The sequence below is a fragment of the Myodes glareolus genome, chromosome 18, assembly GCF_982192425.1.
Source record: "Myodes glareolus chromosome 18, mMyoGla1.1, whole genome shotgun sequence".
In the NCBI taxonomy this organism is placed as follows: domain Eukaryota; kingdom Metazoa; phylum Chordata; class Mammalia; order Rodentia; family Cricetidae; genus Myodes; species Myodes glareolus.
In genome coordinates, this window is record NC_142043.1 from 59,279,905 (window position 1) to 59,293,608 (window position 13,704).

A 13,704-nucleotide genomic window follows, 5' to 3' on the forward strand; every position below is an offset into this window, starting at 1 on the left:
CCCTTAGCCGGAACCTCAGCTCTGCAGTTGCTTTTGGTGAACGATCATTTCTCTTAAACTATAGCCAGGCTCGCACACTTGGTCTATGCTTAGTCTCCAGCACAGCTTGTGGCTTGGAAGGCACAGGATAAGAGGTGTCTAGAGGCAGAGAGTGTCCTCTGAAGCGCCTCCTGCAGATGAAGCATGGAGGTGTCCTCCAGCGGCATCTCTAAGATTGACGCTTGGGAACCATCCTAGGTAACTGACATTATGAACAGGATGCTGACTTGGCTCGGTGTTTACTGAGATCAAGCAGTCCATTGCTGTGGACCTCTAAAGAGGACAAAACAACACAATTGTACAGCTGAGTCAACTGCCCGTGTCTGGATCCAGGAAGAGGAAAAGAAATGTCTTCTAAGAACGTGCCCCAAGGGGCACAGGAATCTCCCACAACGCTCCATCTTTCAAAGAGTCTGCCATCCTCCAGTAGTGGAGAGAGTCTTTCAGAACTAGGATGTGCTCTTTTTGCTCACTTTTACAAAGGAGTCTGCTTAGTTCTCAGAATAAGAATTTTCTAGAATTCCACTACTTCTTAACCAAACATAGAACCTAGTTTTTAATAGAATCTTCTCTGACTGTAGAAGACATTTTCTTTAAATGCTGCTGTAGACTTGAAATTTTCATATTAGGTACTAAGATTTTCCCCCTCAGTGTGTGTTTGTGTGTGTGTGTGTGTGTGTCTGTTTTATGCATGTTTGTACACACACGTGGGTGTGCTTGCATATGGAGGTCTGGGTTGAAGTTGATGTCAGCAAACACACTGGATGACTCTTTCACTTTATTCAGTGGGGCAGACTCACTCAATCAAACCCAGAGACCATGGATCTATCTCATCTCCTTGCTCTAAGGATCTCTTACCTCCATCTCCATAGTTGGAATTATCACCATAACTACGTGTCATGAATATGAATTCCGAGGATCTAAACTCTGATCTTCTCACTTCCACACAAGTACTCAAACACCGAGCTACCTCCCCAGCCCAGGTCCTAAGAGTGATTGACTAGTTCGGACCTGCTCTTTCTTCTTTCATAGCTCTGCCAATACTTTGACTGCCAGCTCCACGGTCATCATTTTCTGTCACCATCTCCAGTCTAGGGGAGAAAACACATTGAATTTTTCTTCCCCCCCAACTCACCACCGGGGAGACCCTGAACCATTATGGTGTCACTGATGCTACATTGCAAACTAGAGAGCAGATTTGAAGCCACCCATGGGCTCCATGCCCCCATGCCATCTCTACTGTCAAGTATCACAGGTGACAGAAGATTGAGATAGAAATAGTTTCCTAGGGGTTTGTGGAGATGGCTCAGTGGATAAGGACACTCGCAGCATAAGCACTTGGCCCTGACTTTGAACCACTGGCCACTACATAAAAAGCCAGATATGGCCACAATATACCTGGATCCCAGCTGTGTGGGGAGTAGAGACAGAAAGGTCACTGGGGCTCACTGGCTGCCAACACAGCTCTGGGTTCTGTAAGAGACACTGTCTTGTGCGGGATAAGACGGAGATTGTTAGCACAGGGCACTCAGCGTCCTTCATTGCCTTCTGCAGGGCCCATAGAGGCATACATACTCACATACACATGTGCATACACCACATATATACTCAAGAAACACATGCGTACATCAATAATTTTAGTACCTTCAGGTAATACTAGAAGTGAGGAAAAAATAAGTATAGGAAAAAAGTATCCAAAATAGGAATAGTCGTTAGACCGGCTACCACTTTAAAAGCAGGTGCCTAGCATTAGGGGACATTGAAGGAGGATACAAACATGTGTACCAGAACGACACCCCTGAAATGTCATTGATTCTGGCTGAGTCATGGCTGCTACCAGTATTGAAGGTAGAGTGATACACTGTGGTCTTCCTTTATCCATCATAAGCAATTGGGCACATTCTTATATAGGGGCAACAGATGTGATGGTAGATGCTAGCAGATGAACACTCCCAGAGTAGGACAGACGCTGTGACAGCTGGGTACAGGACTCTGATGGTTTCTACAAGTCACCAAGAAAGACAACAGAAGTCTGAACTAGAGACTGGTGTGGAAACATCATGATGATGCTGTGAGAGACACACAGAAGATTTGCATTGGTAAGAGGGACAAAGGGAGATTGGGAATCTCTACCAGAATAGTCACCACACAATTCAAAACAGGAAGTGGGAACGTGGCAGGCCATATATATAATAAACAAAACATCCCACGGCATTAAGGTTTATCTATACTGTGTTAGTTGTAGAAGATTCGGGGGACCCAAAAAGAGTCAGATATGTGGGAACACCAGATGTGTAAGTGACAAAGATTAATTGCTGTCTTTGGAGACTCTCTGTACACAGGGAGAAATAGACAATGGATAAGAATCCAGTCATGAGGCTAAGCCCATCACTATAAGCGAATTATATTACAATTCCACTCTGGAACACCATATTGTTTAAAACAGATTCTTTCTATCATATATGACTATTCAGATGAAACGGATGTTCGGTTATCTGTGTATTTACATATTCATACTTTCTTTATCTAGAATTAAAGTAATAAGAGTTCAGATAGTATATAAATAAAAACATGAGTAAATATAAATAAGAATATCAATTTGTAGTTAATTTTTATTTTCTTCTTTCTTCATTTCACTGTTTCCCCCAGTGATCCCTGAAAAGGTATTACATTGACATCCTCCACTTACTTGTTCTTGCATTTGATGAGACATGGTATAGAACTATCGGAGACCAACTTTGACCAGGCTGCCACTTACCAGGGTAGGGGCATGGGGATTAGAAAAATAAGTAACGAGAATGAAGACACAAGTAAAAATACTAAAACAGAAGATGATAGTACTGGGAGGAAGTTCGAGTGAGTACTGAAATCACCTGCATTTGATTTCCCATACACTTTTATACCCCAATACAACAGAAGGAAGAAGGCAAAAGACTGCTTTAACATGATACAAAGGACAATTAAAACAGTTACTTGCTTCAATCCTTTGAGACATCAAGCCATTAATCCATGAGAAAAGCATTCTGTTGTTTAGGCAGAGAACCCACCCTAGACCAAGTATCCTGAAGACAGTCATTCCCTTGGTCAAACTTCTTAGTTCAAAAGAAAGACTAGGAGTGTGCTTGAATTCTCTGACCTTTGGTCAGAATGGAGTAGATCTACCTGTACGGGCCATCTTAATGTCCAAAACACCAAGTAACCACACCCTAGGCCAGGGTGTGCAGTCACACTTGTGGCCATTGACCTTGAACAACCTCAAACTCTGACCTTCAGACAAGGTGGAAATAGGCTCACATTTTTGGGCCTCCACACAGATGATGTATTTCGGTTTTGAGAACTGAACACTGAACCGACCACTCATCACCCAACGCAGTGATCGTGGATGTTCATTAGGTGGTGGCATTTCTACACAAAACTAGAACATTTTTGAATGTACAAAGAAGAGAAAAACACCCCAAAGGGCCCTATATCCATCTGACTGTGCAGCTCTGAGAACATGACAATGTTCTTCCAATGGAATTTTGATGCCTCATAAAGGTCTCCTGTTGTCTCCTAATGATAATTATGTAATACATTAATTTCACTAAGTGACTCATGATCGTCTTGTTAAATATCATTTTAATTGTCACCACATACTATTAGGACAGTCTCAAAGCTGGGATACATATTGTTGATTACTGTACTAAGCATGAGTTATTGGCTTCTGTTTATCCTCTAATGGTGTTTAACTATGAGTAATCCAATGTTTTAGTACAAAAGCTGAAGGGGTTTTTGTTTACATTTTTAAAAAGTTATATAGGAAGGAACATGCCTTAATCAGTGCTTAAGACCATACGTGTCAATTTTTTCAATGAAATTTCATCAACAGGATATAGTGTAAACCACCAATCAACAAATATTAATGTAGATCTTACTATTCACAAATAACTATTGGAGGTTCTACAAAAGAAGCTTATCAATGTTTTCCAACTAATTAAAATAGAAAAGAAATAATGGAGGAAATATATATAAAATAAAACCTAGTCATATAGCATGAACGTGTGCCTAATTGGTGTGTGTGTGTGTGTGTGTGTGTGTGTGTGTGTGTATGTGTGTGTGTGTGTATGTGTAGAAGAATGGAGAGAAATTACAGAGACCTGATGTTACCAGAGCAGGGTTCAAGAGAAAACTGGTCATTTTTAGTACTATCTCAAACACTACTAACATTTTATGCTGAGAAAAGGGGAACTAAGCCAAGATTGTGAAGCCATAAGAGGTTACAATATAATGTAAGTCTTATGGAGAAGTAGTTTGGGGCCACTGAAGTTGAGAGTCACTAAGCACACTGCAGATGTGCTTAGACTAGTCCTGATGCCCTGTGAGTAGTAAGATCAGGGAAAACCAGTGTTGGTTGTCATAGAGTCATATAATCCAATAGCTCCCAATGAAAGGCAAATGCCAGTATAAGTTTGGGGGGACCCCATCATGGTATTCCACAGGAAATCATCTGCAGTGACATGACTTCATGATTGGCAGAATGGGACCCCAGAATTTTCTGTAGTGACTGTAAGTGTCTTAGATAACACACTGGATACTTTGACCCATCTCCGTGTGGATATGTAGGTTGAGTGGGGGCAAAGGAAGGGAATTGAGGACATAAGCCCCCAAGCTTATACCCTGACGTCTAGCGTCCGTAGTTGCATCTCACTGAAAGATGCCTTAAGGGCCAAACTTCTTCAAATTCAGAAACAATGCATTTGTCTACTCAGAGAACCCTCAAGCACAAACACACATAGACGCACCAGGGAAGAAACTGGGAAGAACACACTTCCTGCTAGTTTAAATTAGTTCTTATTGCTGTGCACAATGTAGAGGTGGGCTTCTCCCACCAAATTTTTGGTCATGACCCGCTATGTTCTTAAAGCCCTATAAGACAATGGAACCCTGAGTCAACAAAAACATTCCCCTGTAGTTCTAAAGCAAAGATGCTGAATTTATCCTGAAATCAAGGGCCTTTCACAGGAGATCTGCATGTCAAATCGTCACCGGGATGTAAGGTAGTCATTCACTTTAAACCCTTCCAGCAGTTTTAAGATCATTAGTAGTAAACCGTGGTGCTCAGGAGAGCAGTGGTGGCGTCATCTGAAAAGAAAATCGATGTTCCCTTCCACTGTACATTTTAATATTAAAGAAAAATAAATCTTAGCCTCTGTGGTCTGTCTCTGACTGATGCAGCTGTTGTCTCTCCGTGTGGGATTCTAAAAATGAAACGAAGGTAGGGAGCTTTATGAGTCTTCCGTTATATTTTGTAGCTCAGTGTGGCCCTCAACAGTGCCTCAAATGATAATACTTCTTTTTTAAGTGGGCCACAAGTGGAGAGCTTTATGTGTTCTCTTGCCAAGCCAAACAATAGAATGCGGACACCACCATTCAATCCCCTGAACCACTCACACACAAATCACACGATCTGAAACTTTGGAGGTGTCTCTTTCAATGTTGCTACCTCTAAGGTTACTGATAATGAGATTCATCTGTTTCCTGTCGCTATTTTTGGAAACGATCGTTTAACTGTTCTGTTAGCAGTTCATAAAAAGATTTGAAAATTATGAAAGTATTTTTACAGTAGTTATTTAAAGCCCGGCCTGGTACCAGTACCAGTTTTAGTGTTATTACCACCTGTCAGAATAAATGTATATGCATGTCTTTGTGCAGATATGCATGTATAAATATTATTTTATATTTCTAGACACAGTGAATGGTGAAGCACTATAGACCCAAGGTCACCAATGAAGTCTTAATTGGAAAGTGTGATCTCTTTGCTCATCTGTTCTCTGAGACCTGCTTGCTCCTAGTTTTCATGTTTGATTATATCTGATACCACCTATTCGCCCATAAACATTGGAAATATCTTCTAAATATACTCCTGCAACTGTGGATTCCTTTGGAAAAACCTCCACTCACGTTAAACCCACAGAATGCATTCTGTCCAGATGCTGGTGGCTCTACAGCTGTGTCTTGTTCTCCTTCTGATCATCAAGCTTTACCTGAAAAACAACCTGGCACTTTCAGTGAACCGTGAGTGCCTAGAAGGCTGAAGAAGCACATACTCCAGGTGTATCCGTGGTGGTGTTTCTAGAAAAGGCTAAGGAGTAGGGACCAGTCCTAGGAGAGGATGGTGTCCCCCATACCAGATGCTTTGGACTCAGAGTTAAAAGGGGAGAGGGGAGAGAACTTGCTGGCACAGCTGCCCTCTCTCTGCCATGCCCACTAGGAGGCCAGCTGCTCTCAACTCAGAGACTCAGCCAGGTCCTCCCAGCCACAGAGGATTGGAAGCTCTAAGTGTGAGCTACACTAAATCTCCCCTCCTTTGGGCTGTTGCTCTAACATTTCCATGGGGTTGAAACTATTAATGGCACTCCTGCCTCTGCCTCTACCCACACATGTTTTATTTCCTTTCTCCATTTTTTAAAATTTGGCTGCTCATTCTTAAATTTTCTGTCACATATACACACACCTAGAAAACCCCTTGGGGACATTTCTACAGATTAGATGTCTCCTTGTAGGATACTTGCCGAAGCACATTAACATCAGTTATCGAAATTCTTTAAATCACAGACTGCATTATTGATCTTAGAAAGATCAGTGTCCTGGGTTTGGGCTCACAGGAACATGCTAAATTATCTATGATGAATAAAGTTCCTTAAATTTGATGTTTTACACTGAAGATCCACAAATTTATTGAAAGAGATTTATTCTACATTGGTATTACATATCAACTTTTAAATGTACATATTTGACATATTAGGCAAGCATAGCCATAACTATAAGCTCCCTTGGAATGGGAATGTATTTTAATATTGCACGTCTATCCAGTTTTAGAATTTTGGCAAATAGCATACTATGTATTTAGCTCATTTTAAAAAGAATTGTTAATACAACAATAATTGAGTTTGGCAGGGGGCTGGTAAGAACTCTTGGGATAATGGGGAATTATCTCAGGTGTGAAGGTTACTTAGGAGGAATGTCTGACGAACATGCTATTAGCCTACTTTGAAAAAGTAGTATTTTCATCTACTTTGAAAAAAACACATTCTCTTTTAAAATGTATACGACACTGGAGAGATCGCATAGTTGGTAAAGTGCTTGCTATGTAAGTATGAGAACAATCCATAGAACTATATAAAGAGGTAGACACAGCACTGCACACTGGTATCCCAGCCCTGGAGAGGCAGGTGCAAGGAGATTGCTATATCCTGCTGATCTAATGGGCTGGCAACCCGAGCCCCAACTAGCAAGTGCCGATCTCGGTAAGAAACCTTGCCTAATGAAAGACCTCATGGACCTCTGGCCTCCACATGCATACACAGTCATGTGGATGAACACATCGACCCACAGGCAACACGTTTTCTTTAAATGCTTTAACAGTTGCTGAAGAAGAATTACCCACCGTTTCTGCCTTACAACCTTGCTCGATTCATCTTGCTGTGTCAGTCAATGCAGCATTACATATTTATAAGGCCCCACTTTATACAAATTGTATTCCTGTTTTATAGACTGGTAAGAATTCATGCCCTATACACTTATCTGGATTCATTTCTCGCTCTTTACAAATGTTACAGCCGCAATTCCTTTCCCTGACTATTACACAACCAGGGATTAAGATGGCAATCAACCTTTTGGTTCACAGGCAGGATTCCAACTCTTCTGAAGCTGTTTATAGACCACAGCTTCTTTCCCTCATATGTTAAGAAAGGTGAATGTGATATAATACCAATGAATAGCTCTTAAGTCATTGTAAAGCAAACAGCACAGCTATAAGCACAGTGTGTCTCTACAGTGAGCTGCGAGCAAACACAGCTATAAACACAGTGTGTCTATGCAGTGAGCCACGGACCAGCTTTGCTCGTCACTCCTCAATGCAGTTACCTTCCTCTCCTGACAGTCACTCTCTGGACCTTGTTCTCTTGGACAGATTCACCACCAGAATCTACTTGCATACATGATATAGATTAGTTCCCTCTGTCTTTTGAAATATATAGCAGCATAATGGTCCAGTGTGAATGTGTTGGTAGTTGTTATAATTTGCTCATCTGTGTTGTGATTTAGCACCTTTCTGTGTCATTTATTCTACTTTCTGTCTGCAGTTGCAGCATGGTTCATTTTTATACCACACACTTGACGCATAGTTGAGTGGTCTTTCTCTGGAGGATATTGTCCCCATAAGTCTATGCGTAGTCTCCTGTTATTTCTCTTCATGCACGTGTACCTGGGTTTCTAGGTCAAACACATGTGTCTATTTGGCTTCAGTGGCGATCCTGGTTTGCTTGTCAAGGCGAATATGTGAGAGTCCATGAGGTGGTCATCAGCATCCTTCTGCGTCAGAGCTTTTAACAGCATAGCACACCATCAGATACATTACACTGTGGCCTTGGTTATTATTTCCTGAGACTGAGCATCTTTTCATGTGTTTAATTGTTATTCTGAATCTTCTCTTTGCAAAAAAAAAAAAAAGCCTATTTTAGTTTCTTTATCACTTGCCCACTGGATTGCCATTAACTGTCCATTCTTGATGCCTCTTTTCAACTACGAGTAGTCTCAGTTCCATTGTTAATATGGCAATATGACTCTTCTCTTTCATATGTGCTCAGACAACTTCTCCCTCTCTGTGCAAGAAAATTTGGGAGTATGGGGCTTGAGACAATTCAAGAGTACAGCCTCGCAAGCTCAAGGCTCTGGGTTCCATCACCAGATCTGCAAACAAACAAAAACTTATTGTGGTTAGAGACTCTCTGTTCCACCCACCAGATCCTGATTAACCACGCTCAGGCTTAAGATATATAATTGTTTGACCAATGATTTAGACTCCTTATTGGCTAACTCTAACTATAAATTAACCCATTTTTATTAGTTTATATTTTACAGTAAGGCTCGTGTCTTGCCGGGAATGTTCAGACCGCTTTCTCCTTTAGCAGCGACATGGCATGTCCACTCTGACTCCTCACTCTCTCCCCCCACCCGCTCCAGCTCTCGCTCTCACTTGCGCTCGCTCTCTTTCTCTCTCTCTGTATCTTTGTTTGTACTTCCCGCCAAATTTACTCTGTGAATCCATTAGTCAAACAGCTTTATTCATCAACCAATAAAAGCAACCGCTATAGAGAAGGACACCCCACATCAACCTGTAGATAGGAACAACGTTTGACACAGCCTATTCTCATTCGTGCAGCATTTTGAAGTCGGCACTGCTGTTTTCCTCTGTTTAAGCAATGCTGCCTAAACCACCAAGTCATGAATAACACTCTATACTATTTTCAGCACCTCATTTTTTCTTAGTTCTATTAAATTTATTATCTGCAGTCTTGTGCATAAGGTCTTATATGTAGTAGCAAGCGTCCTTCACTTGCTGCTGCTTTGCATGAGCCACACCATAAATTCCATACTCATGTGTACCAGGGGCTGCTCCTGTTTTCTTTCTTCTGTTTTATTGGTGTATTAATCTACCTTTGCAGTAACGCCCAAAGTCTCTGACTTACCTGAATTTTACAATAAGTCCTAGTATGTGATGAAATCAGACCTCTTTCTTTTTGGGTATTTTTTCACTAGAGTTAACTCTGCTAACTTCTTGGTCAGAGTATCTCCTTCTTGTACTAGCAAACTATTTGCATAAATAGGCAAATATAACCAGTGATTATCATACACATTACTGGTATCATTCCTGCTGTTGGTGCTGTAGTGGTATCCTTCTTGATTCCTATCATTTAGTAGACAATCGCTTTAGGATTCTTCCTCCATCCTGTCCCTCTGGTGGGACACCTCAGCATCCTCATGGTGAAATTATCATCCTTGTCTTTAGAAATCACATGATCTGAGGGAGAAGTGCACAGTCCCTAAGGACGGGAAGTATCCAGGGCTGTTGGGATGATGGTAAGAGAGGGCCCTCCATTCCTGAACTCTTTCCATTCACGTCTGTTTTCCCTGTTGAGAATGTAGTAGTGCACAATGGTCACTGTTTCCCTAGCCCTTTAGTAATGATCCCCAAATCTTCCCTTCATTTGTTGTTTCTTTGAGAGTCTACTGCCTGTTTCAAACAGGCCAGCAATGATTGTTATTTCTGTACATGGAATCAGCTGATACGGTGGTCTTTGTATATTCTAGCACTCCCTTTTCCAAGATGGTGAGTCTTCTAAATAACTAAAAAAAAATAAAATAAAACATGGTTTGTTGAGTCTATGGATACTCAAAGAACTGTTTAGCACCCTATAACATTAATATTGGTTGCTGGATTGTAGGAAGAACAAAATAACCCATACTTAATATATATGTATGTATATATTTTTTCACTGTGATATTTTATATATAATTATAAAAATTTGTGCTATAATATGTGCAATGTTAATATATAATAATATATAATGTATATGCATTACATATAATGTCTCAGTGAATATTATGTATATATATTAAATGTCATAGTAAATATAACAGAAAGTACAAGCCTTCAACTCACCTGTTTAAGATGTTTTTTAAGTTACGTCAATTCAGCCATGCCATTTTTGACTTCAGGAACAACATGATTAAATATCGCTTTCCACAGACATCTGTACTTCACAGACAATTAGCTGCAATTCCTTCACTGTGATGGCAAGAACACTTATAAGACGATGCCATAACTTGACCTAAATTATTGGTTCAGAGACAGTGAAAGAAGAGACAGTGGAGATGTGAAGTATAAATAGGTGAGCCATCTCAAGGGGATGTCATTGAAATCACGATGCACCTCCTCCTGGACAGTAGACGCCAATGTTCTGTAATGATAGAGATTTGTGCTTTCTTGTCTGAAATTTTTAAAATTTGTTTTCTTTTACTTTAATGAGTTGTTTATTTTACATGCACAGATGTTTTCTTGCATGGATAGAGGTGCACCATTTGCATGTCTGGTGACAGCTGAGTCCACAAGAGGGTCAGATCCCTGGAACTCGTGACCCATCATGTGTGTTCTGAGAACTGTAATCAGGTCTTTTACAAGAGCAGCCGTTGCTATTAAACAATGAGTCGCCATTTTAAAAACTCTATTCTTTTCTGTTTTAAAGTACTTCTGGCTAACTTCATTTGATCAGCTTTCTTCTACAAGCACCCAGACAAGGAAGAGTATGAATTTACCAGAAATCGCCTCCTAAGATTGCTAGACTAATATTCTACCCAGTTTCATCTTTTGTTTGTCTTTATTTGTAGCATCCTTTAACCCTAACAACTGTGATATCATTAGGTCTGATCGAATGATGATGAGCCAGTGACTTTGTCTACTTTTTCTTTTCTAAAGTAGGGCATCAGGGAATACTTTAGAATTGAAAATTTGCTAAGTATTTTTCTATTCATTTTTAATTTTTTTTCATTTATTTTACATACCAACCAGTTTTCCTTTCCCTTCTCTCTTCCTGTTCCCTCCTCCCATGTCTCATCCACCCCTTCCCCAGCCACTTCTCCTACATCTCCAGTCAGAAAGGGGAAGGCTTCCCATGGAAGTTAACAAAGCATGGCACATTAATTTGAGGCAGAACTAAGCTCCTTTCCTGCATCAAGGCTGGGCAAGGCAACCCAGCTTGGGTTTACCCAGGAGATCTCTACTTCCTCTTCCCAGAGAAATCCATATGTCCCTCTTTGGGCCTTTCTCGTGACCTAGTCTTTCTGGAGTTGTGGATTGTAGCTTGGATATCCTCAACTTATAACTAATATCCACTTATGAGTGAGTACATGCCTTAGTTGCCTTTCTGGGTTTGGATTTCCTCATTGGGAATAATTTTCTTTCTAGTTCCATCAATTTACCTGCAAATTTCATGATGTTATTGTTCTTTTAACGCTGGCTAATACTCCATTGTAAAAATATACCACATTTTTTTTTACCCATTCTTCAGTTGAGGGGCTAGATCCAGATTGTTTCCAGGTTCTGTCTATTACAAATAACTCTTCTGTGAACACAGTTGGACAAGTGTCCTTGTGGTATGATTGAGCATCCTTTGGATATGTGCCCAAGATTAATATAGCTGCGTCTTGAGGTAGATTGATTACCAATTTTCTGGGAAACTGCCATATTGATTTCTAAAGTGTCTGTACAAGTTTGCACTTTGATCAGCAGTGGAGGAGTGTCTTCTTATTTCATACCCTTTCCAATATAGACTGTCAATAGAGAATTAGCTAGATTTTTAAGGAATTATATTAAATATCAGGCTGACCTTATTCTGTGTGTTCATCTCTCTTACTAAACTGTGAGACTTGGCATTAAAAAAATGACTACTGGAGTCTTGCTGCCAAATTTATATCTCATTATATTTAATCTCTCTATTTTAAGAAGTTCCACTGTTTAAACTATCTTGACTTTTGTTGAGGAAAGGCAATACAAATTTTTACTTCATCTTTCATGACTAGCATAGGATAAAAGAGAATCATCTCTTGGGGACTGTTTTATAAAAATGCAGATTTCAAATGGGTTTCTTTGCCTTTTCTTGTTTTTGTTTTTGAAACAGCATTTCTGTGTGTATCTCTGGATATCTTGGACCTCCCTCTGTAGACCAGGCTGGCCTCAAACTCACGGAGATCTGCCTGTCTCTGCCTCCCTGAGTGCTGGGATTAAAGGCATGAGCCACTACCACCCTGCTCTTCAGGGGTCTTCAATGGTGCTTGAACTAGTAGGCATTCTGGACATAATGCTGTATCACCCATAGACAATACATATAAGTACATATTTTATATAAAATATACACATATATATGTATACAAATAAATTTAGATTTCTGGACTTATTGATGTACTACCAAGATTCAATAGAATCTAAAGTTTGTCCCACTTGGCTATGTCCTGCAGAACAAAGTTGAATTCCTTAAAAGTCTATTCTGTCTATAAGTCCAATTATTCAAATGGACCTCAAACTTGGCATTGATTTTATAATTATAGCAAAGAAATTGTCATGTACACATTTTTAAATACTCATTATCATAAAAATATCTCTTTTTTGATACAGAATGCCACTGTGTAGCCCTTGATGGTCTGGAATTTTCTTTGTAGACCAGGCTGACCTCACACTCACAGAGATGTGCCTGCCTCTACCTCCTGACTGCTGTGGTTAAAGTCAAGCACCACCACACATAGCTATGTTTTTAATTTTAATATGTCTTTCCTACATTCAGTGACCAATGAGAGCAGGTTATCCTAGGGCCTCAGTTGGATCGTGATCCTATGAAGCTACCAGAGAAAAGTAGATAAGAAGAAACCGGTGTGACTGGTGCCTGAGGGATGGTTTAGAAGAGTTTGCTGCCATTCCGCATATTTCATTCATTCTCCAATACATTTTACAGAAAATTCAAACTGACCAATCATTTAACAACAAGTGACTATAGAAAACCTCCATACTGAGTGGACCAACGTGTTTCACATCACAGCCTCGAAATCACAGAGACCGAGGGTATTCAGCTTTTGTCTCTGGAAGTCTGGGGAATGCTCATTGCTTACAACCTGGCCATTACTGCTCTATAAAAAGTTTTGCATTAGGACAATGCATCTCTGATTAATTTTATAATTTACTCATAAAGGTCAACATCCTGTTGGACATAAGCTAAACACAAGTATTGAGAAAAGGGTAGAAAAATAAATAGAAAGCAAAAGAACTGTGCGGTTCCTAAAAAGGCACTTGGGGAA

General features: G+C 40.1%; 1 protein-coding gene across 4 annotated transcripts in view; it reads left to right on the forward strand.

The window, feature by feature from the left end:
• Positions 1 to 13,704, forward strand: part of Pcdh15 (protocadherin related 15) — a 1,307,054-nt gene that overhangs the window by 1,118,836 nt on the left and 174,514 nt on the right. The gene's annotated exons all lie outside the window — the stretch shown is intronic.